Here is a 26,948-nt window from a genome sequence, read left to right on the forward strand (position 1 = left end):
GATACCAAAGAAAATAATTAATTATCAAAAGTCAATTAACTAATATGTTATTTTTTAAAATTGATTCTTGTTTTTTTCTTTCAGGTTTAAGAAATAATTGTGCAAACTTTCAACTTAATCCGAGATAGGGTGTGCGAGAAATAACGTGTATAAACGTTTGATCAGACAGACAGAGTGACTTGATATAAGCTTTGTAAAAATAATGGATTTTTAGTTAAAATAATATACACATGTTTGTTTAAAGCTTTCATGTGATAAATGTCATAAATAACTAATGCACGGTCTTTCTGAAATACTGTTATTACATCCTCGCCAAAACGTCATGCAGGGGGGAGCGGAGGGCAGGTTTCCAACCCGTGACCATCGTAACGGCATTACTATCGATTACCACACAGCCAGGCAGCCATACGGCAGAAGAGTAAGCTGTAAGGTACCCCTATTAGACGATCTTGCAGATAGATCATCTCTTTGTTGGGCCGAAAGTCTACCAGGGTGTCAATTCGCCATCATAACGACCAACCCTCTTCACTTTTCCGCAACTAATGTCAGATAACCTTTATTTGAGGTGCGTCCTAAAATCTTGCAATTCAAAATCCCTTTCTTTATCGAGACTCGAACCCGAGATCCCTCGGTTCTGAAGCCGAGTGTTTAGCACTCAGCCACCACACCCCATACGACAGAAGAGAAACCAGGACTCATCAGTAGAGCAGTGCACCGCATTTACATATTACGACACAGATCACGTGGCATCTCTTCATGGAAATAAAATAGCTCAGGCAACTTACTCAGATGAAGTTGGAGGTCCTTCAAAAACCAGTTGAATTTAAGACTAAGACTGCTTTTATTGATCCATATTGAAATTTGTTGTGATTACAAGGACTCTTTTCTCATATACAGGCAACATAACAGAAACATTCACAAAATAACAGAGAAATAAACGAGCCTAAACCAATAAGCATTGACAAGTTACGACGTGGCAGCTAGTTAAGGTAATGTTACTGCAACAGAGATACAGGATGCCATGCGAACATATATTTTGATGTAACGGAAAGTTATTTTCAATATTTCACCACCCCAGTACGCCAACAACATGGTCGCTGTTTAGTTATGAAAGAGCTATTGATATTCAACACTTCTCGTGAATAAGATGTATTTAATGTTATACAAATAACCTAAAACCCAATTTCGCAGAGTATAAAGTCAAAGTCAGCCGATAAGCATGTAGCCGGGTTTCCATCAATGTTATATTAGCTGGTGTGAGATTATTCACATGTAACAGGTGGCTTTTATTTTCGTCTCACTTTCCCCCCTCCCCCCCCCCCCTCTCTCACTCTCGTACTGCACAAAACACACTCACATTCACCGGCTCTAATCTATCCACACAAGGTTATCACGAAGAAGTACAGTGACTTTCTAAGTCTCGGGTCAAAGTTACTAGACTACTGACATAGCCACATGCGTACATAATTGGCAGTTTATGCACTAAGGCCAGATGTACGTCAGTGCAAACAGTGCAGCGGCCCCCAAGGCTTCACCCACAAAGGCAGGTCACCACAAACTACAACATTTAAAAAAAAATATGCATACCAAATATAGAAAGAAGAAAAATTCTATAAAGTGTAAATATATATATATATATATATATATATATATGTAATGCTCTATATTTAGTAACTTCCTTTTCATGTAAGTCCTCAAATCAAAGCAAGAGATACCAAGAAAACCAAAGACCTATGGTATAAATGAATGTGTCATATTGATGTTGAGCTTTCCATCATGCAAAATTTAAAAAAATGTTTTACAAAATTATGAAAGCTTGTATAACGGATAGAACTGCACATTTAAAGCCATATAACTCAATACTGTAAGATTAGTTTCCTTTTAAATCAAACAAAATAAACTTCCACTATTCATTTAATTATTTGGTAAATATTTTTGATTGATTCGTGTTTTCTTGGGGACAACGAATAATTGCGCCACGTTTTAACTTGATCAGAGAATTGAAAGTGGGAAAAATAACGTGTACAAAATGTGTACCAGACAGAAAGAAATCAGACAGACAGACGGAATGAGTTTGTTAAAAACAAATATACCTCCATACAAAGACGTAATGACATAAGTAGCTTACTACATATTAAGGTATCGGATTTCTTCCTGTTGCACATCATCAGCCGCGAATATTTGTGAAGACAGGGGGGGGGGGGGGGGGACTTTAACTCGGGGAGGTGTCTGGAATATTATGCACTGAAATTTTAATTACTGGCCTTGTTTAAAAAAATGCCCAATTTACCGGTGCCTATATTTCGCGATGCCTAAATGTCCTTTGCCTAAATTACCGGTGCTTACATTTCCAGTGCCTAAATATCCTAGATTCACTCAGGGAGATACTTAAATAGTTTTCAACAGAATAACGTATGAATGGAAATGATGACATTAAACAAAGTTCGCTCCTATGGAAACAATGTTTGTTTGCTTTAGAAACGGTTTCTAGACAAGAGTGAAATGATTTATTGATATGAGTTGAGGCAGTCTGACTACTGTGGAAGTTTATGGTAACAGGCCATGATAAAAAGTTGATCAGGAATAGTCACCTTGTGGAGAAGAGCAGCATTTAAATCATATGACTGAGGAAGTAATGTGAGGTTATATTCACAATCAACTAAACCAGTAAAAAGTTAAATGGAAATGTAACAATGTTGAAGAGTAAACGTAATACAGTAGGGTTCCGCTCTATAGCAGCGGTTCTCAACCTTTTAAGCTCGGCGACCCCCTTTTACTACCCCCCCCCCCCATAACATACACAGCAATAGAAGAATACACAAAATACAATCCATATTTTCGATGGTCTTAGGCGACCCCTGACAAATCGTCAATCGACCCCTCAAGGGGTCGCGACCCACAGGTTGAGATCCCCTGTTCTATAGAAATTGTGTGAACGGGCTCAGTCCTAGTGTCCGAATAATCGAATAACTGAATGCAGAATATTATAAACGGTTCATTTCGCCAGCAATAAAGACAATTCATATGGGGGTATCGCGCCATACGTTAACATAAAATTATATTCATTGGATGGTTTCCTGGTCGTGCGGTATGCGCTCTGGACTGTCGTTCTGAATTCTCGATGGTCCCGGATCCATACCCTGCCCGCTGCAATCCCCCATCTTCCTGCGGGAGATTTGAACTAGGAAGTAAATTATCTTCAACTCAGAAGGAACATCCCAAACATGGAAAAAATTTTACAAACAAACATTTTGCAAATAAAAAAAAGCATTTAACACGGTGGCCTCAAATTATTGAGAGAACCGTTCATCTTTCGCTGCACATCTGCTAGACTACATAGATACCGTTCTGTAAAACAGAAAAAAAAAACAGGCAGATATTTGACGTCCTGGATAACTGTCGTCCGGATAAATGACGTTCTACAGTATACAGCTACAGCTTAATGAGTAAGACAAATAGATGATTGAAAACAGATCGGCCTCACCCATCGCTTCCCCCTCCTAACGGTCCCACAGAAACATTACAAACTCATGAGGTCAGTAAGAGTGCATCGTATAGGAACCAATCGTTTCCGGATACCGAATTAGAGATAAATATACGAAGCACTTGACCAAGAAACTGAAGTATCTGATATGGTCAATACATAAAATAACCAATTTTTGAGTTAATATTTCTCCATATTAATTAAAATGAGATAAATTCCAAATTAAAAAAAAATCGAAGAAGTAAATAAAGCAGGAAAGAGATGTAAAGCCATTAAAAACTAGCAAGAGACCGTGGAGAGTGGCGTGTTTTTCCTGAGGCCCTATGTTCCGTGAGGAACGCACAGGCAAAATGATAATATAAAAAAATGTCAAATGAGCTTCACTTTTAAGGACTATTGGTAAATACTTTCGCGCAAAAAATGCTTTATTGAACTAGGTAAATGTTTGACATGTTTCGCATCTTCCTTTACAAGTCAAGGTTATTAAACACCAAAGCCCAAACCTACCACAGAAGGGCGGTTGGTGGTTAGGGTTCAAACTCCGGTCCCTCTTGTTGCCAGTCCAGAACGCATACCACATGAACAGGATCATTTTTTTTTCAAAACTACAGAATCCCAATCAAGATTAAAACTACATAGTTAAACCTACAGCATTATTATGAATACTGCCATAACAAAACACAGCTGATAATATTAAAAATAGTAACTAAAGATTGAAAGGTAAGAACCCTAGAGAATACTGATGTATTCTTACGAGAGGAATAAGATTGACAATAATTACGTTAATATTCAAGAGTTATACAAGTTTTTTTAAATCTCAAAAGCAACCATTAAACAGTGTTAGAAACTAGATCTAGAGCTAGGTGCAAAACTATAGCCATGGAGCCAGATGGATCGTTATTATTTCTTATGTAATGTACCAGTTAAATCATTATTACTTTTTCTTTGTTTTCATATTGATTTTTTAAGTTACGTTATTTGTATATTATTTGTGATGACTCGCCTTTGTGTCTCTTGTGCTTTGCAGCAAAACCAAGAAAATTGCAAAATTGTTAACAATAGTATAGACTTAAATGCAACAAAATATGATAAAATAAGTGAAATATTGCACTGTCCCTTGACTGTGAACGTTGAATACAAGGTCATATTCTAATTAGGTGTGTCAACAGAGAGAGACAGAGATTGTGTACGGAAACATTAAGCTGTGACGCGTGGTTTAATTTAGGATCATTTCAATCGACTAACTGATCATTTCGACCAGTTGTATAACATGGCTAATTTTTTTTCCCCAAGTCAATTGACTATGAAATGGAGTCAACAAACAGAATTGTGGCGTAATGCTCTGACAAACTCTGACACGCTGTGTTAACATTCATTCGTAGAGCTGTTTTCTAGTTTCGGTTATTTTTACACCATGTCTCGCGTGACGTGATGTCACTGAGCTAGTTAGTCAGTGAAGATATACATCCATGACGCCTGACATTAAAAACATTCCGATGTAATTACCGACCCACATCTCAGGACATTTCACATTTAGTTTTGTTTTCTACAAGGCATAGTATCAGGGAAGACAAATCATTATATGCAGAGAAATAAAAACTATCAGATAATACATTAATATTAAAGACTAAGGTGTATGATAGAAAATGATGTTAAAACATGCGGCATGGTATCAGATTATATAAATTAATACCTATTCTAACTGAGACTTTATTTTATCTAGTTAATCCTATATAAATTAGAAAGCAATAGCTGCAATTGCAATACTTAATCCATTCACATTTTTATTATAAAATGATGACCACTATATTCTATCCCAAAGCTGCAGGATAAGTCTCGAACTCAATATCGTAGTGGTGGCAGCTGAAAGGATATACCACATGACCCTGCAACCATTCATGCCAATGTAGAATGGAAGCCATTTGTCCAATTAATAAATAAAAAAAATATAGACTAAACTGGGTTTGAGAATATTTGAAATAATGTATGACAATTTTTTTTTTTAAATACCGGTAGCTGAACGAAAAGAAATATTCTTTTTTTTTTCTTTTTGCTTCTCGCTAACTGGAAAATTGTAATGGTTTTACAAAGTTAATTGTTAATTACCTTTTACCCCACAACCCTCTCCCGCCCCATTGTATGTATAAAAAATATTGTTAGGGCGAAAGGGTTAGATTCAGAAATAAGGTCTGACTATATAATACAAGAGACAATTTTCCCCTTCCAGACCTTGCGATCTATAGAGCAGATGATGAATAAGTCATCTGTTTCTGAGGCCCACGTTTTACGATGGTGTCATGTGGACAGTACAACGACCAACCACATTCTCTTTTCACAAAATAATGATGTCAGACAGAGCTGGGTGGACTCAGAGACGCCCTAAAGATCCCAAATTTAAAATTCCAGCCTTCACAAAGATTCAAACCCGGGGGCCTCGCGCCTCATTACAAGTGACAAGTCGGCATTTGATGCATCAAACATAGACCCAAGTGGAAGATTTTAAAATCATAACTAAGGTCATCAAATAACTGTCACTGAGATACATCAGCATTCCATAATCCCATCATTTGATTGTCTCCCTTTCTTTGTCACACACACACACACACACACTACAATGAACAATAACCTCAAGAACTAAGTCGATGGATAGGTATTTCCTTATTCTGTCTCGTCTAAAACATCAATACATAAAGCAAAACCCAGTCAACATACGTATCTACAATAAAACACAATAAATAACAAGTAAACACTGTGCATAGAAAGCTAGTTGATATGTTTGTCGTAAAGCTACTCAATTATGTTACCATTAACACTGTTTCAATGCATGTTTACCATTAACAGTGTTTCAATGCATGTTTACCATTAACACTGTTTCAATGCATGTTTACCATTAACAGTGTTTCAATGCATGTTTACCATTAACAGTGTTTCAATGCATGTTTACCATTAACAGTGTTTCAATGCATATTTTGAATAAGTAATAGGATACATTCTATCCACGTTTCAAACATGATACTTTGAATAAACAAATGATAAAAAGAGGCTTTATTAAAGAGTGTTTATGTTATGCTTTGATCTTTCAAGTAGCCCTTTGCGGTTCATAAAGACACATGATGGCCAAGCATCTTACTAATTGCCTTTCAAATCAATTGAATACTGATTTAATATAAAGTATTCAGTCTTATAAACATGCGTCCCCTTCCAGCCAATCAGCAAAGAGCTCTTCTTGCGCAAGATTTACTTACTATGTAAAATGTCTCGCGATGTTTTTAGAAGGTCTAGTCGAGCGTGACGGACTGCTTGATCATAGTTAGTTATAAAGTAGCCTTCATTTTATCGAAATTGGCTAGGTTTATGTTCATGCTTTGACCGATCTGGACAATGACGTATAGTCTATAAATAAAAACAATTTAGATGTACTAAGAAGGTGCGGCAGCTGAGTGGTATAGCGTTTGGCCTCCGGAGCGGGTGGTGAAGACTGGGATTTTTAATTTCAGGATCCTTAGAGAGCAAAACCAAGCTCTAATGGTTGTTGTGCTAACCACTCCACACCCTCGTTAACCGTGGCTCACAGAAACAGATTAAATAGATCGCTAGTTCTGAAAGTGCTCGTACGTTGGCTTGCAGCACCAAACTGCTGGTAGACAGCTAAACCGCTGTAGGCGTATTATAGATTAACTTGTACACATTAAAATAACTTCAATAACTTCTTTTGTGAACAATACTAAATAGAACTTTTATTACAATACGGACATAATCAACTTGAGATGAAATGCAATAATTATAGTAGACTTTAGAAATAATATAAAATAGTATTGAGAACAAAATGGAACTCACTACGATAACGCGTCTTTTCAGTCTGGTAATCTGGAGTCGTCAGTCTTAGCTAAGACCGCTAACGACATTGCCACTTATTTTGCATCATTCACGCTGCATAGGTAACCTTTTCCCACCGTCACTATAGAAACACACACACGCACACTCCATAACACACACATGCCTACAAGAAAGAAAGGACCAGAGCACAATGAGAATGCCCCAGAACGAAATACTCGCTATAATAAATCTAAAGTGGAAATGTAAAGTGTGGGGTAAAAATCATGTGGACAAAGAAATGAACGAAGGATGCAAACATGCAAGACCACAATAAATATTAATGAACTATTAACTTAAATCCACTAATTGTCTCCCTTAGATAAATAACAAAACACATTACACTATTTTCTTGCAATTTTAAGTTCTTTTGTTTCTAACGTAATTTAAACTTCCCTGTGAAAAAAAAAATTCACTATTGATGAGCATCCACACAGTAAACAAAAGCTCTCCGATACCAGAAGATCGCTGCACGCATACGGACAATCGTACTGACATTTGATCTGAAACAGGCCCTGAAGCACTCTTATAAAATGGCTTCGTGTACAATGCATTCACGGCGTTAGCGTCGAATCAAAGTCAATTAAAGATGTGCGTGCCATTGAGAGTCACATGGGAGGCTAGTGATACAATCAAAGGTGTTGCATGAGGGAGGTGCACAAATCGTTGTAGATTATCCATTGAATCTTTATTATTTAATTTTTTTAATAAAACACATCTCAATACTAATAAATTAGCATGTAAGGCTAGTGATACAATTAAAGGCGTGGCATGAGGGAGGTGCACAAAACAATGTAGATTATACCATGAATCGTTATTATTTAATTTTTTAATAAAGCACATTTCAATAATAATGCATTAGCATTGTTGGCATGCATTGTCTATACAACCTATAGGCATATTGGTATTAAAATAGGTTTTAAAAGGTTTAAACCCAAGACCCTCTATTTACGAAGCGGTCTATATCAATGCCGAATAGGAAAGGCAGAGGGCATTTTTCAAAGGCTGCGGCCATTATACACTAGTCAAGTCATTGGACTTGGGACGAAAAAATTTGTAGTTCACAGCTGGGGCTGCTTAGCCACGGGAAATACTGCATTCTTCATTAATATTCGGACTCGAAGACAAGCCTTAGTATGTCACTCATACATATCCATATCAAATAAAGGCCCAAAAATATATGGAAAAAAAAAAGGGGGGGGGGCGATTACCATCAAATGAAGGCGCCCGAGTTTGTTCGTTAGAAGCTGTGCAAAACAGAAAATAATTCGCTAGAGATCAAATAAAAAGTAATGTCACAGTTTTCCTCTGCTTGCTCCTGCATTGGGGCAAAGGATTAAGGAGTAGGGCTCGTTCTGTTTGATGGGACGCTTGGGACTTTGAAAACAAAACAATATCCCACATTAATAAAACACATATCACACACCTATAATTCTAATTACACGAACTTTCTAAGAGTTATAGGGGTTTACTAAGGTAAAAGACAGAGAGGAATGGAGAACTACGGTCGACGAGTCTTGCCCTAACGGTCTAATAGACTAAGGGATAGGTAGAGGTAAAAGACATCCTGAACAAATAAAAACAAAATAAAGTAAATACAGAAAGGATAAGAAGCTAAATCAAATCGTACATTATTATTACACGGTTAATATGTTTCTGTACCCAGGGTTTTAAATACTCAAGATACATCTGAGTTTGCCTGGCTAACATTTTCCACGCCAACATCACAAAGATGAAGAAACCTAAATGGCATTGAAATTAATTGTTAAAATTATCTTCTAGGAAGCTGAGAATATGTAATGGGAAGGGTGGATACCACTGGCCTCGAATCAATCCCAATATGTTTGAATCAGAAGGCTAGAGCACATGCTGCTAAGCCAGTTATTGCACAGGTGAAATATGGATTCATTGACATCCTTATGGCGACTTCGTAGTGACGTCCTGCTTAAGCCGGGGACAAATATTGAAATGAAAAAATGGCACACTGGATTGGATGCGACTGACATCTGATCCTACTCGTGCCTGGTTCCTGTCACTATCAGATGTATAAGACCTCATTTTAATAATGCTGCACACTTATTTTGGTCAATTTTATATCAACTCACTCTGTCTATATGTCTTTCTATATGTCTGTTTGTCTGGTAAAAAGTATGTGCGTGTATGTTATTTCTCCATTACCTATTCTCGGATCATGTAGACAAGACATGAATCAATACAAAAAAGTAACCGATCAGTCAATTAATAAATTAACTTTTTTTGTTAGATACCAACAAGGGAAATTAATCCTTCAGCATTCACAAATATGGATAAATTTGTAGGGTTTAATCCCCTTAACTAATTGTTACAGGCATTCTCCGATCAAGTTGATACCTTAAATTATTATTATACCTAACAATAACATGAACCAATCAAAAAATTAAACAATTAGTCAATTAATTGTGGGTAATTAATTATTTTGTTTGATGTCAAACAAGGGAAATAACTTCTAAATTATTGATAAAACTGTAAGAACGGAGTCTTTTCCATTAGATAAATTTTTAAGGATTTTTTTTATTATGCTGTGAAAAAAATCTTTAGAGGGAGAAAGATACACAAAAGACAGGGGGAGAGAGAGGTTGGTTAAAAAATACTAATCTGTCGTTGTTGTTGTTGCTGTTATATTTGATTTTGTAATAGAGCATTTTGATGGTGTTGTAGCTGCAGTTTTTTGCTTTTGAATTCGCTATTGTTGTTGTTGCTATTGTTGTTGCATTTGCTGTTTGTTTATTTGTTTTTTGTTGATATTGCAGATGTTCTATTTGCTGGTGTTGTGAGGCTGATGATTTATTCTTTGCTTTTATTGCTGTTGTTGTTGTTGTTTTTTAAAGCTGCTATGCACGTATAAGTCAATTTCAGATGTAATTCAACGTTAAACGAAATAAATTAAAGAATACAACTTAGTCCAAAGAGAATCAAAAGTGTTTCTATTATCAGAGGATATTTCGCATCAAGACTTTCTCCCCTAGAGGCGCAACTGGGCAAATCCAGAGCCACCAAATTAACGAATATAATTTGATCTGGCCTAAAGTAATCTTACATAACTTACAAACTCATTTAATCTGTATTCGGGGTCAATAGGTCAAGAACCATGCGCAGTTATGTTGTAAAAACATCGTGTCTATATCCTCAATTAGTAGCCTACACGACACTGGAAGCACATTGAAAGTAGAACAACGTCTGTTAAAGCAGCGTTATCATCCAGAACTACTGATAGTGAAATGACTTGTGTGTGTGTACATGTAAATATATTTAGATAACACATTCAAACTGTAGTCTAAATAGCACGGTACTATCTCTCGGTTGCTAAGTACAGAGAGCCTTTGTTAAAAACCAATGACCGACTTTTTAAAGTTGTTGTTTTTTTTTTAAGATGAAACAGCATTTATCGACCACTTTTACTTAAAAACTACCTCACCCACACATTATACTTTAACTTACATTTTGTTTGACAAAGCTTAGATCAACTCACTTTGACTGTCTGTCTGGTACAAACTGTGTACAGTTATTTCTCCCACTTCAAATTCTCAAATCATTCTTCAATCAAGCTCTAAACTTCGCATATTTACTTATTGTCTCTAACCAACGATGAATAAATAAATAAATGATTTGTGGCAATTAATTAGTTTTGTATGAGATAAATATTAGAGTAATGAGAGGTAAAAGACTCTCGTATTCGAGAGGTAAGGCCTCCTCAAGCCAATACACTAACCACTCTTCCAGCGAATCGCATATGAAAATAGAAGGTTTTATAGCTTCAAACTTAAAGCTGCGACTGTACAAAGTATAAAGGGGACTAATCAACTTATACCACCACATCAGTAAAGTACTAATTCTTTCCCTTGATTGAGATACCGAACAAAATAATTAATTACCAACAATTAATTAACTAATTGGTTAATTTTCTTAATTGATTTTTGCATTGTCAGGTTGAAGAAATAATTGTGCAAAATTTCAGCTAGATCCGAAACGGGCTGTGAGAGAAAAAACCTGTGCACAATTTTAACAAGACAGACAGACAGACAGAGTGATTTGATTTAATCTTTATAATAAAAAATTAAAAAATTCAATAAAGTAGATAAAAACTTTAAAAGGTTTCAAGGGCTATTTTCCGTAACAGCGAAGGGGAAAAAATACTTTATGCTTATGTCATAAATAAAAATTCCCCTTTCAGAACTTGCAATCTATTGGTCAGATGATGTTAAGGTCCTCTGTTTCTTTGGGGCCAACGGTTAACGAGCAGAGTGTCATGTGGCCAGCACAACGACCAACCGTTTTTACTTGCCCCAGCTAAAGTCATTTATCCATTACAGTTGGGTGGCAATGTATATACTACATGCTGCCCCATATATCTCAAATAGCTTGGGCTTTGAGAAAGTCTAAATCCGGTCTAGATTATTTGAAACGTTACTGCGTTTTACGACTGTACCTTCAGCGATAAACGAAACCCTATAATATATTTTTTAACGGGTGTTTATACACACAAAAAAATGTATGCTTGTTAAATTGACATATGTGTGAAGTTATCCTAAAAACTTGCAACGTTCTGCCATGCATCATTTTACGTCTCGTGAGACGATCTTTTCCCTTTGCACATATAGTGCTAACTAATATTGTATGGATACAACATCAAAGTGCCAGTGATATATAGTAATGTTTATTGATGTTTAAAGCGATACAAGTAAAGGCCAGGGATTTACAAGAAACAGTAACAAAAAAAAAACTTATCCTTTCCTTTATTTTGAACACATGATACGCAAAAAAAGATAGTTATTAATAGTTTTTTCGCCATAGTTGAGAATCTCCCATACTAAGCAGGAATTATCAGGCAATTAGCTCAATCTGTAAATATAGCTGCGTTTAGACCCACAATCTGTAAATATAGCTACTTTTAGACCCTCAATCTGTAAATAAAGGTGCTTTTAGACCCACAATCTGTAAATATAGCTGCGTTTAGACCCACAATCTGTAAATGTAGCTACTTTTAGACCCACAATCTGTAAATGTAGCTACATTTAGACCCTCAATCTGTAAATATAGGTGCTTTTAGACCCACAATCTGTAAATATAGCTGCGTTTAGACCCACAATCTGTAAATGTAGCTACTTTTAGACCCACAATCTGTAAATATAGCTGCGTTTAGACCCACAATCTGTAAATGTAGCTACTTTTAGACCCACAATCTGTAAATATAGCTACTTTTAGACCCACAATCTGTAAATATAGCTGCATTTAGACCCACAGCCGCGACAGCGCTGCTACAGCGCTACATGTAGGCCTACAAGACAAGTGTAGCCTTACATCACAAAGGTTGTATATATTCTATAACTTTGCAAGCTTAAAATATTTTAGTATAGTAAGGCCTGTCTTAGAGTTCGAAGATTAATGAGGAATGCAGTATTTCCCGTGGCTACGCAGCCCCAGCTGTGACCTACATATTTTGCCTGTACATTAATCAAAGCATTACGGGCACTGCTACATTGCAAGTTTGCAACAGGGAACGGCCGATTAGCACAACCCTCTCAAAACAAGAGTCACAAGCAACCATTAGTTGCCGACGACTTAGAACACAAGAACATTTTATTCAGGGGTCCTACACATTAACGCCAAATATATGTATTAAAGAAGACAAAGGCAGACGGCTTGTAATGTAGGTTAAAACAAGGGCCACTATCACGTGAAAAGGGTTGCACAGTTTGATATCACAAGACTGACTGACATTACTGTATTCTGTTTGTATTTCACATACTTTTTCTGATATCAATATAATTATCATATGATGAAAAGATTTAAAAGAGTGTGTCAACAGAATGCGCAGTTTTATCTTTACTCCATATAGTTATGTTCCTCACTGTGCTATTGTGTTTACCCAGTTGAGACATAAACCTTTATGCGAATGGAAGATTTCCAGTTGAAGACCGTTTAACGCCAAAAGGTAACTGCCCTGTAACTCGATTAATACATGAAGACTTCATTTTATTTGCTTACTTGAGAAAATACAATTCAGATGTAGATCTGTATTAAGCCATTATTATTTTGTATAACTTTTAGCCCAATTTACACTTAAGTCATAAATCTTTCTTTACATTGCAGTGTGCAATACACATTTTAGTTAAAGACGTACCCCCTACTTCGATAGTAATACTATCATTTTAGCCAACAGTCCATTCTATATTTATATGCAGACCTATACTGATTAATAGGTGTCTGAATGGTTTAGTGTTTGGCTTCCGACCCTTGGGTCCTGGGTGAAGACTGGGATTTCGAATTTCGGGATTTTTAGGCCGCCCCTAAGTCCACAAAACTCTATTGGGTACCTGACTTTAGTTGGGGAATGTAAATCTGGTTGATCAATGTACTGGCCAAATGACACCCTGCTCGTTAACCGTCGGCCAAAGAAACAGATGGCCCCATAGATCGCAGGGTCTGAAAGGGGGAACTTTACTTATAAAATTAATAAAGACAGACCTAGAAAATGATGCATAGAGTACATCTACAAAATAAAAAAACTAAAAAGAAAGACCAAGATCCATCTAGATTTAGATTATATGAATAAAAGAAAAGGATCATAAGATAACATAACAGGTACTATTAAATCAAATAACTCAAGCAAAGTTTTACCTTTCATTCTATGGTCGCTAGTAGGGCTACATTTCTTATTTCTGTTAATAATCTATTTAAATATGTGTTCTAATCCAGTACCAAAGCAGATCAATTATTCGTACACATGACCACACCAGGGCACCGTATTATTATATTCCTCAGACAATCACAATGTGCCTTGTTTATCTGGCTAAGCCAGCGTGCCAAAACATTGACTAAAAATCTAGATCTAGACATTTAACAGATGTAACAGGGAACTAGATCTATTATCGATAGATGTAACTGTACATATTTTACTTGTACTAAGGTTAAATAGATGTAGCACAAATACTAAAATAGATATTCTACTTTTCGACTGACCTACATCTGTAGCCATGTCCTTCAGCGAGGATCGTGTAGCCCCATTTACCGAGAAACCAGTTGCACGCGACAACACTCAGAAATCTACACAACACGAAGCGCAGTATTTCCCAGTCAGTACAACGGCACAGCTTGTGTAACAGAAGTCGGCGACCAGTCTACACACAAAACAGTTAAAAGCATAACGGCAACGTGTTAGGCCTGAAATCTACACGGCTCGTTATCAGCTGTAAAGTCATACATTATTCTATTGTTAGACTTAGTCTTGTGTCTTTTGGAAAACATCAACATACGAAGCTCCACCGAGGGAAGAAACACGGTTAAAGGAAAAGTGGACCAAAGAATTATGTCAGTTTTTTTTTTTGTGTTTTTTGTTAGATATACATGCGTGTGTGTGTGCCGTCTGCTTGTGCACAGTGTTGTATATTTTTGTATGCGAGACTGTGGGTATTAGCGTCACCCCCCCCCCCCCTCTCTCATATATGACAGCGATTCTTATTCGCCAGCTGCCAATGGCGAGAGGAATGAAGCGATTAATTGGATTTGTAGATAAAGATAACTCTTTTTTTTTTTAATGAGTGAGATTTGTGATGTCCCTTGGTTGCTGTTTGTTTATCATTATCTTGTCCTTGTATATTCCTTATTGACATAGCGGCAATTACATATATATATATATATATATATATATATATATATATATATATATATATATATAGGGGCGCAGGTAATATCCGGCTAGTTTATATATATATATATATATATATATATATATATATATATATATATATATATATATATAAAGAGAGAGAGAGGGAGATCTAATTATATATATATATGCCTATATACATAGAGAGAGAAAAAGATTTGATAGATAGATAGATAGACAGATAGATAGATAAAGATAGATAGATAAAGATATATATACATATATATTTAGAGAGAGAGAGAGAGATAGATAGATAGATAGATAGATAGATAGATAGATAGATAGATAGATAGATAGATAGATAGATAAAGATAGATAGACATAGATAGATAGATAGATAGATAGATAGATAGATAGATAGATAGATAGATAGATAGATAGATAGATAGATAAAGATAGATAGATAGAAAGAAAATGATGACGTAACAAAGCACCAACACTAGGACCTGTCTCACGATAATTTTCTAAGGGAAAAGAACTGTATCCGGGAATAGGAAGGGAGATAGAATCACAGTAAGATGAATCACTATACGATTAGACTTTAATACTAATACTGTTATACCAACAGGCCTAATTGTATATGTACAGTTGTAATATTTCGTTGGCGTTGATAGGTCACAATTTAAAAAACAAAATATACGACCACTTACAAACTGACCTTTCTGATTGATTAGGACAAATGGATTGCGCGGCGAATGACCTAATTACGTTATTGCATAGCGAAACCCAAGGTCGTCCCAAGACTTCAATCAATTCGGATTGGATTAGAGCAGTGTTTCTCAAACTGTGTGCCGCGGCACACTAGTGTGCCGCCGAAGATTTGCAGGTGTGCCGCGGGAGTTTTCAGAACGCCACACGTGCAGCGTTACACAAGTCTGTCTACTATTAAATTTTTAATTCACGTTGCGATGACATCCCCACTCGTAACGACCAGTTATGAAATTGTCCACTATTCATATATTATTATAATGACTAAAAGTTGGCCGCCTTAGCAGACGCACAGCAGTTCTTGAATTGGGTAACGATAATAATAAGCGATGCGTTTCATGTAAATTGGTTAGGTGTATGCTAATAATAACAAGTTATCACTAAGCCTTATTCATTGTTATCCATGGAGAAATACGTTAGCAAGAATGAAACTGCGAAAGCTTTAAATGAAAAGCAAGGAACCAAACGAAGGTACAAAGAAGATGACATCGGATATGGTTTCATATCTTCGGGACCTGAAGATGCTCCATTGCCATTCTGTCTGATCTGCAATGCAACTCTGTCGAATGAGGCGCTTCTTCCAAGCAAATTGAAGAGATACTTGGAAACAAAATATCCAGCGGTAAAATCGCAACCGAAGAAATACTTTGAAAACATCAACGCTCAACAAAATAAACAAGCTCAGAAACTTACGAAGTATCTAAAGCTGCCAGAGAAGGGATTGATTGCAAGTTATAAGGTTTCTCAGTTATAAACAAAAACGCAAGAAAGCACACACAGAGGCTGAATCAGTCATTGCGCCGCTTTCTAATAGTTGTTGAAACCATCCTTGGACCCGATGCCTCCAAAAGTGTCTCTGCTGTGGTTTCTTCAAGTTGATGAGTCCACTGACGTTAGCGGCAAAGCCCAGCTGCTAGCTTTTATTCGGTTCATAAAGGATGAAAAATGTGTCAACGAATTTTATTTTGAAAAGACTTACCAACTACGACCAAAGGCGAAGATATTTTCAAAGCGGTGACCGAAAACATTTTGCTCTTCAAGCTACAGTGGAAAAAAATGTGTCTGCGTTTGCACCGATGGCTGTCCTTCCATGCAAGGAAATAGAAAGGGATTTGTCACTCTTGTGCGTCAAGAAAATCCAAATGTATTAGTTGTTCACTGCATGATCCACAGAGAAGCTCTTGCCTTCAAATCATTACCAAAAGATTTGATGTCTGCTCTGGATAAAGTGATTGAAGTTGTAAACTTCATTAAATCTCGACCGCTTGCATCCCAACTTTTCTTTCAGCTCTGTGAAGCAATGGATTCTGACTACAAATGTCTCCTGTATCACACCAACGTTCGTTAGCTTCCAGGGGAAAAGTGTTAAAGCGTGTAGTCCAACTCAAGGTTGAGCTGATTTCATTCTTGGAGGCTGAAAAAAAAGACTTTGGATTTTCTATTCATGACAAGATCTTGTGGGTTAAGGTGACATTTCTCTCTGATTTATTTGACAAATTAAATTAATTGAATTTAAGTCTTCAAGGACCATCAGAAACCATCATCACTGCATTCTCCAAACTGAAGTCATTTGGTGAAAAATTGTCTTTGTGGCAAAGTAAGATCTCGAAAGGAGTCTTCGACTGCTTTCCTACTTACAATGAATGTGCTTCAACTAAAGAAATCACCCCCGAAATTCTGGACACTTTGACACACCTGCAGTCAGCATTGCAGCATTGCTTTCCAACAGTTGGAAGTCATGAGTATGGATGGGTCAGCTCTCCATTTGGAAACAATGAAGCTACAAATCTGACAACTGAAGAAGCAAAGCAGCTCATTGATTTAAAAAATGATGCAGTTCTTAAGTCATGTTTTGCAGAGAAAAGCCTGGATGTGTTTTGGATTTCAATCAACAAGTTATATCCTGCAATCAGTTTAAAAGCAATCAAAACAATTATTCCATTTGCATCTTCGTGGCTTTGTGAGTTTGGATTTTCAGCACTGACTGAAATCAAATCTAAGAAAAAAGAAAGACTTCTGACAATAGACGATGAAATGGGAGTTTGTTTGTCGACTCTGGAGCCTCGATTAGATCGCATTTGCTCTAAAAAAAACAGGCACAGCCTTCACATTAAATGTAATACTTAAAAACTGGTAAAATCTTTTTTTTTCTTTTTATTATAAAAAAAAAACTGTTGCTCTTCGTAGTGTGCCGCAACATTTTTGTAGTTTGTTTACTGTGCCGCCAGACAAAAAAGTTTGAGAAACACTGGATTAGAGGTTGAGAAAGGAGGGGGGGGGGTGAAGTCGTCCGAGATTTGGGGCTAAAAATAATTCCCCTCGACCAGATCTGTTTGAGAGAAATGGAATGTAAATGAACTGTAGAGTGAGTCTTCAGTTTCTAGGCCGGAGAAGACAATGCCGTCTAGTCTCACATTAAGGATTTGAGCAATACAATTCAGTGATAGAGAAACTAGAGTAGAAAACGATGTGAAAAAATGGGGTGGCAATGTAATCGAAGTTCAGGAAACGTGTAAGCAAATGAGAAGTGAAAAATTAAAGGAGAATTTAGAATTAATAAAAAACCACAACAATGTCATAGGAGGGATATTGAAAGTTGACAGTTGCCAATAAATAATACAAATTAACTTCATGCTACAAGTGAAAGAACTTAGACTATTTGATGCTGAAAGATGCCGACAAAGAAATAAATAATCAATTCAGACAGTTTTAAAATGAAGCCTTAAAAAAATATGTTTAAACCCTTATTATACTCCGCTCCATCCGGCGAACATGTCCAAGCCAGCGCAAGCGGCGTTGTCTGAGGGCTGTAAAGATACTGGGAATACCTGGATGGAGGACAAACGCATCCTCTATGGACAACTCGCGACTGGCTCAAGAAAAACTGGTCACCTCCACCTCCGTTACATAGATGTAATAAAACGGGACCTCAAATCAGTGAACATCAATACGGACCATTTAGAAGACATAGATCTAGATCGCACTAGTTGGAGAAAGACAGTAACCAAGAAAGCTATGGATAGCAAAAGAATATGAGCCTCAGCCCTGGAAGAAAAACGGTCAATGCGAAAAATGGCCAGCACCTCTACCACCGAAGCAAAAGCCACCTTAACCTGCGATATTTGTGGACGGGAGTGTCTCTTCAAAATAGGGCTCCACAACCAGCTTTAATTTCCACAACTGTCGGGTACCCAGGGGAGTTTGGTGTACTCGGTGGCGTCTTAAGAATCTCGAAGCTCAAAAATCACCTAGGTTTGAACATGTGACCCCTTGGTTCGGAAGCCAAGCGATTCACCACTCAGCCACTACGCACCATGAAACAAGGGCACGAAAACTATTCTACATCTAACAAACCCTTGAACCTAAGATCATCTCAGCTGTTTACCAGAACTCTCTCTTGCCGTCAAAAAAACAAACAGCAATTAACCTCCGCAACCACCTTAGTAGAAGTAATTGGTCTTTCATTGATTTTATTTTTCTTCTTCAAAAGTTTTTTTTGTTTAATAAGGAAGTGTTTCTTTCGACACAATTGATGACATTGCCCCCCCCCCCACTTGTTATATTTTTAAACATCTCATAACAAGCTAAAAAAAAATAAGTGTAATAGTGTCATGTGTGTGTGTGTGGGTGTGTTAAGTGCGTGGGAGGAGGAAGAAGCGATAACTATTTACAACTCACAGATTGGATGGCACAAGAAGAAATTAGAGTCTCGTAAGGAACATTAAACACAAAGAAAATTAAATTAGGTGGGAAGACCTTAAATCAAAACAGCTAGTCATACTCATATTTCACGACTTGTGTTCTCAGTCTTAAACTCCTACTGACCACACACACACACAAACACACATACAAACACACTCACACAAACACACATATATACACACACATTGTGCTGGCCACACGGCACCCTCGTTAACCGTGTGCTACATAAGCAGAATACCATTACATCATCTGCCACATAGATCGCAAGGTCTGAAAGGGGTTAGGGGTCGTTCGTAAATGACGTCAGGCAAAAAATGACCTTTTTTGATTCCCCTTAACCACTTGTCACAAAGTATCACAAATTCTCAGCTCCCCCCTCCCCCCCCCCCCAGCCCTCTCTGCGTCACGTCACAAAAAAAAAACAACTATTTATTTCAAATTATCATCCGCTGCGCCACCATAAGTTGCTATTTTGCTTATCGTTTCCAAAAAATTAGTTTGGCTTTCAAATATGGATGGCCGTCCTTTTTTTATCGCGAACCTTCAGCTTGGCTGCCAAATCTGGATTAGTCTGAATCGCTTCGTCTAAAGCTTGTTTACGACGCAATCGGACCTCTTGCTGGCGTATGCGAGTGTCTATATTTTCAATGCTTTTTATTTGAGAATAAAACTACCTGAGAAGTTCATGTTGAAATGAGTACCCTAAAAAAATGTTATTATTTTTCGAAGATTTTTGAAGATTAAAAAAAATATTTTATTTGTTGTTTTTTTTTTTTTATACTGAAATTAAAATTTGTGACGTCACAAAATCGCTAACTACCCCCCCCCCTTTTTTTCCCCCTTGTCATAAAGTGTCACATTTTCTCTAAACCCCCACCTCCCCCCCCCCCCAGAACGTGACGTCGTTTACGAACGACCCCTAATACTTTGTTGTTGCAGTGTTTTACTTGACTAACTTTCAACTTAGCTTCTCCCACATTTCGGTCACTTGCAGTTTTGTTTGTTTCGAAGAAGATGTTTGTATAATGTTTTACATGTTTCGGATATTCCTTCAGAGTTGAATATAGTTTACTTCCTAGTCCAAACCTCCCGCAGGACGACGGGAGATGGGAGCGGGCAGGATTTGAACCCTCGACCATCGATAAATCCAAACGACAGTCCAGCGAGCAAACCGCACGACCAGGCGACATAGAGATCACCTGATCTTTCTTAGGTGTCGTTAAGATCTTATGTAAAGCTTTATTCTAGCGCCCCATCATCTTCCTCTCTTAGTTGACGCCCCTGACAATCCTGTAACCTTTATCGACACAGTCTTCTCTGTGGTAAACGTTGTGTAATCAACAAAGTCGAGATCAGATGTTCGATTATCACGCTTGTGTTTTGGTTTACATGTGTAGCGTATATGTGTACAGATGGTGTGTATACGTGTTATTGTATACGTGTGTGTAGACTATATTTATGTGTGTGCGTTTATAGGCTAAGATTTACCAGCTGCAGAGATTCTCACAAAGCTCAAGCTGTGTACAAGCATAAACCTGGAAGAAGCATACACTCTCTAATGACACACACGATGCGCATCGATACACACATGAACACGATTGTGTTTATCTACGCACACGCACATTCAAGATATATGTTTGAAAAGACAGCACAGAAGCCTTCTCCTGCCTCTTAGTTTTAATCTGGTCCCCACAAAAGTGATTGGACAATAGCGCCTTGAGAACGTTATAAGCATGAAAGTTGCACTAAACGAATACACTTTATACAAATATTTCAAACCTCTCAAATTTATTATTGTTAGTCTAGAATCTAGGTGCAATAAGAATTAATTGCATGATAGATTTAAAAGAAATGATGCAGTTTCACTCAATAATTGCTCTTTTTTAAATAAAAAGTTTGTTTTATAATTTACTTGTTAATGACCTTTTAAATATTTGATATTTAAACGTTACACATAGGCAATAGACAAACTGACACACTACACAAAACTAACAGCGGCATTTATCTAAGAAAGAGAGACGAATCTAGATCTAGTTAGTCATCGTTTTTTTTCCCTTGTATTCTTGGAGAGGGGGGGGGGCTTTGGGGTGGGGAGAGGGGCAACCGCCCCATGCCTAGTGTATTAGCGGGTCACCGCGATTAAGAGTCTCTTGTCATCGTACAAATATTCGTTGCCCTGATATGACACTCACCCAGGGTCCCGCGCACTGCTACGGCCGCATCTGATTCTTGTTGACCTCGTTCTTGTAGTATTTGCTATATAGCAGTGTTCCCCAAACTGTGTTCCGCGGAACCTCAGTGTTCCTCGACACCCACGAACTATTGGAATAATTAACTAGTAGGCCATCACTAATCGAAATCGACACTAGCAGCTGGGAAGAGGTGGCACTGGACAGATCCACATGGAGAGAGAGCATAAAAGAAGGGTCACAGATTGCAGATGTCATAGACGACAGAAGCAGAAAGAAGGGTAAAAATGCAACGGCGTCTGGTGATTATATATGCCCAACCTGCGATCGCAGCTGTGTATCAAGGATTGGCCTCTTTAGTCACACAAGAAGTTGCAAAGGGAAAAGATCGTCTCTCGAGACGTAAAATGCCACAGGCCATCACTTGAATAAATCTCTCTAAAATAATAAGCAAATTATTCCTCGAAATACTCAGAATATGCGAAGTGTTCCCTTAAGGAAAAAGTTTGGGAAACACTGATATATAGAATCTTAGTTTGGCAAATTTTATTAGTCTCTTGAAGAAAACAGACTATGAAGTTCCGAAACAAACAAATAACAAGGAAATCCTTGAAACATTGTAACCAAGCATTGCCGTGGCTTCACGTTATTGTATAGAACTTGTAGGTCTTCACTCGACTGTGCTTTTAGTTGGTTTTGTTTTGTTTCCTTTGCTTTGCTTAATATGTAGAGGCTGTTAGTTTGTTTCGTCTATTCGATTTATATAAATCTATGTTTTTAAGACGGCAAAGAAGGAAAAAAAATTAAATGAAGTAATATAATTTATGAATCAATACAAATCACGTTGTCTTGGCCTCTAATGTCTCGGACCTCTATATTTAGTGCACAACTGCACTAATGTTCTTTTTTTTATTGAAGGATAAGCTCGGTATTTCAGAAGATGTAGGATTTCATAAAATGGAGACAAATCAATAAAATCAAGATTTCTTTTTTTGGGTGTATCCGGTGTAGTGAAGTATTTATAACTTATACATTTTTTAAAACCATGTAATAATTTTATTATGCACTTTTTGTTTTAAATTGTAGCATGATTTAATAATGAAAATTTTAAACAAAGGGCGGATTACTATGAACATTTTTTAGTATGGAATACCATATTTTTTTTTAAATTTTATCACTACAGAATTACTATTCTAAACTCTCTCTTTCTCTATGTCATTTAACGGTGAAGTCCGTCCTTGCTATTTTGTGACGGGTGAATACTACTTGTTCTCCCCACCCCCCTCTTTTTTTTTTAGTAGGGTAACTCTAGTCCGTCCGACTTGCAGAAATAAAAGAGTGATCTTTCCTTTACGTGGTGTCCAAACTCTTTTCGCCATAAAGAGAATTATATATATTATATATATATTGAAAGTATGTAGATATATTTTTGGATACCTTTCCAGTTTATTTTGTTGGAAGAGTTTCAGAGTTCAATTTGTGTTACATTGGAACTGCGTCACAAGCCTACCATGCAACACCCAGACCCACATTAAAGAATTGAACTGATGTAGGAGTACACTCATGTAATGTTGAAAACACTCTGTGTGTGTGAGTATCGACAGAAAGTTCTGTTATTGTACCTCCTGCATCAAATCATTAACGATATAAGCTAGATATACTGATACTGTGTGAAACTGATTTATAAGTAATTTAAAACAAGAAAAATATATTTAAAAAAGATAATCCCTCTTTCATACAATTTGTTTATTTGCTGTTAATAATTAACAAATTTTAAATGTAAAAAAAAAGCAAATTTCTCGGAAAAAGCCATTTTCGAGAACCACATTTACCCACCCAGGCAAGGCCGGTCCTACAGATTGCGGGGCCTTATGCGAAACAGATAGCGCGGGGTCCAGTCTGGGTAGGGGTAAAGATAATAAGTGAAAATTAAGATTTTGCATTAGAAAATGAATTCGTCTCTCCAAGTTTTTGCAGAATTTACTGCGTACAAAATCACGGTCACATTAACTTTACGAGCCGTCTACAGTAGATGATCGTTTTCCAAAAAAAAAAAAGGTAAACATTCAGATCTGCCACTAGATCTAGTATCGACTAACAAAATATCGCTTTTGATTTTTGTTTCAAGATGTCGAGATAGATCTATATTTAAGCCAGTGACTACTATTTATATTTATATGCCAGTGACTACTATTTATATTTATATGCCAGTGACTACTATTTATATTTATATGCCAGTGACTACTATTTATATTTATGCCAGTGACTACTAAGGTAAATTAAGTAACTTCCTGTTTTGGTTAAAATTCGACTTACTATTATATTTTTATTAAATGAAAGCTGACAAAACCGGTTTTGTTTTGTTTTTATCGCGAGAAGAATTGGCGTTTTCCATATTAAATGACACCCCGAAATGACAATTTTGTCTAATTTTCAGGAGATTTGTTTGAGTTTTTAAAAGATTTTAATAATTTCAATAGATTTTCATGACGTTTCGTATATTTTGCAATTTCATGAGATTTCCAAGAGCTCCTGGCAAATCAGGAGACCGCTGTAACTATTTATGAATAAGTTAAACTGGTTTAATTTAATAATTTACAAAAAAAATTAGCGCGGGGCCTATAAAAGTGCGGGGCCCACTGCGGCCGCATAGGTTGCAGTGGCCTAAGGTTTTGTTATGCTGGTGTAACGTTTGTTGAGATTCTTCTGGTTCCCCTGTTTAGGGTGAGTATTTAAGGCATGACTGCATTTCGCAGTTGATTCGATGCCATAGTATACTAGACCTTTTTAGTTTGTCTCTACTTTTGTCTCTACAGGGAGTATGGGATTCGAAGTCTATCATACTAGAGTCGAGTCAGCAGTGTGTTGTGTTGTGATTGTGAACATTAATGTGCTGCATAGCGGGACAGCAAGGTGGAGAATGATTATTTAAGTAATATAACAATTATGTTGTAAATCGTGTATCTGTGGAAGTAATACTTCATTAATTTGTCATCATAAAGTCTATTCATCTCATTAAACAGTTATATTGTTAATATCTCGTTGACTGTTTATTGCAAGCACGAAGGTGCCTGTTGAATGTCAGGGGCCCGGGCAAACGAGCTAAGGCTGTAACACATCCCTGACAATTGCACACAGTCCCCCATAACTCACCTCTTCGAACTGACATCTTCGCAGTGACCTTGATTGAATATTGACAAACCTGTTGGCTAGATTCTCTCCCCTTTCTATTTAAAGTCAATGTAGAAGTACATAGTAGTTCTAACAAATAGTACAGTGGTTTTGCAGTACAAACTGAATTATAAATTAGCTTTTGGCTTAACAGGCGATTTTGCGATTTTCGCAAGAAGTAGAATAGACTAGTGACTAATTGTACTCGCGTAGGAGGTAATCCTCTTCTATCTTGAAGGGACGTTTGTAATTTCTAAGTAGATTAGTTCTATAGGCATCTAGAATCTAGAGCTTCTATCTAGATCTCGTATGTATGAGATTCGATGGATCTAATAAAGGCTTTTTTTATTTTTCATTTTTAGACTAACTTACTCTTTGGCGAGAGAAAATAATCAACAATTATTAAACAAAACTTTAATATGATAATTGTATCACTTGTTTGTAAATACGAATCGTTTTAATAGTTTTAGAAATCAGTGTTATAGAAATTGTATCTAGGCAAGTGCGTGTTTACGTAGGTTTGCTATGTGTAGTTTCCAACTGGTGATTGTGGCCTTTAATTATTTTTAATTTTCTTTTGAATTTATATTTGATGTTTATTCAAAAGTTATTTGTTTTTTAATCTTAGGAAATGAAATATTGTTACAAGATGAAAAAACTAGATAGACCACTACAAAAGCCAAAAAAAAAAAAAAAAAATATGGACAACATACCAAAGCCATTGTTGATTTTCATAAGTTAATCACAGTAATTTTTTTTTTCTTCCATTTGATTTTTATAATCTGGTTCACATTCAATACTATTTCTTGCAGTAAATCTTTTTTTTACAATACTGTAAGAGAAAAAGGGAAATCGATAGGGAGTAATGAAATGGAAAGAAAAAACGTAAGAATATAAAAAAAGGAACACAGTGATAAGAGGTTTTAGAGATAAAGAAACAAAATATGCAATGTCAAGGACACAATATTGAAAAATCATAATTGATACCAAAAAAACAAAAAAACACTTCGCCTACTTTGTGCTTCAAGCGTTAAAGCTCAACAACATAGACATCTTTGAACACTACACAAAAAATGTGAAAATTATTTTTAAAGCTGAAACAAGGCGTTGTTTTGTAAAGTAGTCATAAGAAGTAAATTTTTTTTCAACCCTAACCTATGTAACGAATAATTTAATGTTTAGATCTAGATCTAGTAATCGAACATCGAAAAATAAAAGATCACTCTTGTCTCATAATTAATATGTTGCAATTTTTTTTTTAATGGAAACTAACAGGAAATTGCTTTATTTCATCAATTTGGTTGAATATATAGTTCTGTGATTAATACATAACAATCTATCTCTCTCTATATATAGATATATATATATGTCTGTGAGGTGATCAATCGCGGATAAGAATTTGTTTCCTTTTTCCAGTCTAGATATAATATAAATGTTTGTTTGTATAAAAATTTTGTTTGTTTAATGTTTTAAATGTTTCGGATGTTCCTTTAGAGTTAAAAATAGTTTACTTCCTAGTCCAAACCTCCCGCTGAACGACGGGGGATGGGAGCGGGCAGGGTTTGAACCGGGGACCATCGTTAAATCCAAACGACAGTCCAGCGTGCAAACCGCTTGACCAGGCATCCATATATAAAGGTCTGTGCCCAACAATGAAGCTAAGAAGATCGAAATAATATTTTCTTCTTTAAAAATGCAAAGCTTTAGTAATATTTATTTATTTTGTCCATCGGATATACCATAGACTCATTTTATGAGAATCAGCCAAGCTCAATATATGGGTACTGTTACTGTTCTAGTCTAGAGAACTCTGTTGCTCATAAAACGTGTAACACAAATCCACTTCCTAGTGTTTCTTGGTTCGTCCCTGACTTTCGTTTTTCCCCAACACTGGTAGTCTCTTTGACGAGCTTTTTTTTTTTCTTTTTGCTGACTTCTTTTATTTGCCTACGACCTGACATGCGTGAACCACCAACATTGACTTTAGATATATATACTCTCACATGGGCCGAGCTAAACAATGTATACTACTGATAAGGCCACCAGCATAAATCTTTTCAGCCTCGTTTTGAACAATGTCACCGGAGCTCTCTGGGTCACTGGTAAGACTAAGGAC

The 26,948-nt window shown here is 36.5% G+C and overlaps 1 protein-coding gene and 1 long non-coding RNA gene across 6 annotated transcripts in view; one reads left to right on the top strand and one right to left on the bottom strand.

Annotated features, from left to right (window-relative positions):
* The window catches only part of LOC106050859 (retinoic acid receptor RXR-gamma-like), a 51,288-nt gene that overhangs the window by 18,830 nt on the left and 5,510 nt on the right, over positions 1 to 26,948 (bottom strand). The window contains exon 2 of one of the 5 annotated variants that reach the window (XM_056009497.1): positions 25,546 to 25,664. The exons of 1 other annotated variant lie outside the window; for it this stretch is intronic. The gene's annotated coding sequence lies outside the window, so the exon portion shown is untranslated. 3 more of the 5 variants (XM_056009496.1, XM_056009493.1, XM_056009494.1) reach the window with 3 other exon arrangements.
* LOC129922694 (uncharacterized) lies at positions 12,938 to 25,485 on the top strand. Its single transcript, XR_008774595.1, has 3 exons — positions 12,938 to 13,328; positions 23,107 to 23,251; positions 24,478 to 25,485. It is a non-coding gene; the product is annotated as an uncharacterized LOC129922694 (long non-coding RNA).

Source organism: Biomphalaria glabrata, chromosome 14 (assembly GCF_947242115.1).
Source record: "Biomphalaria glabrata chromosome 14, xgBioGlab47.1, whole genome shotgun sequence".
Classification (NCBI taxonomy): Eukaryota; Metazoa; Mollusca; class Gastropoda; family Planorbidae; genus Biomphalaria; species Biomphalaria glabrata.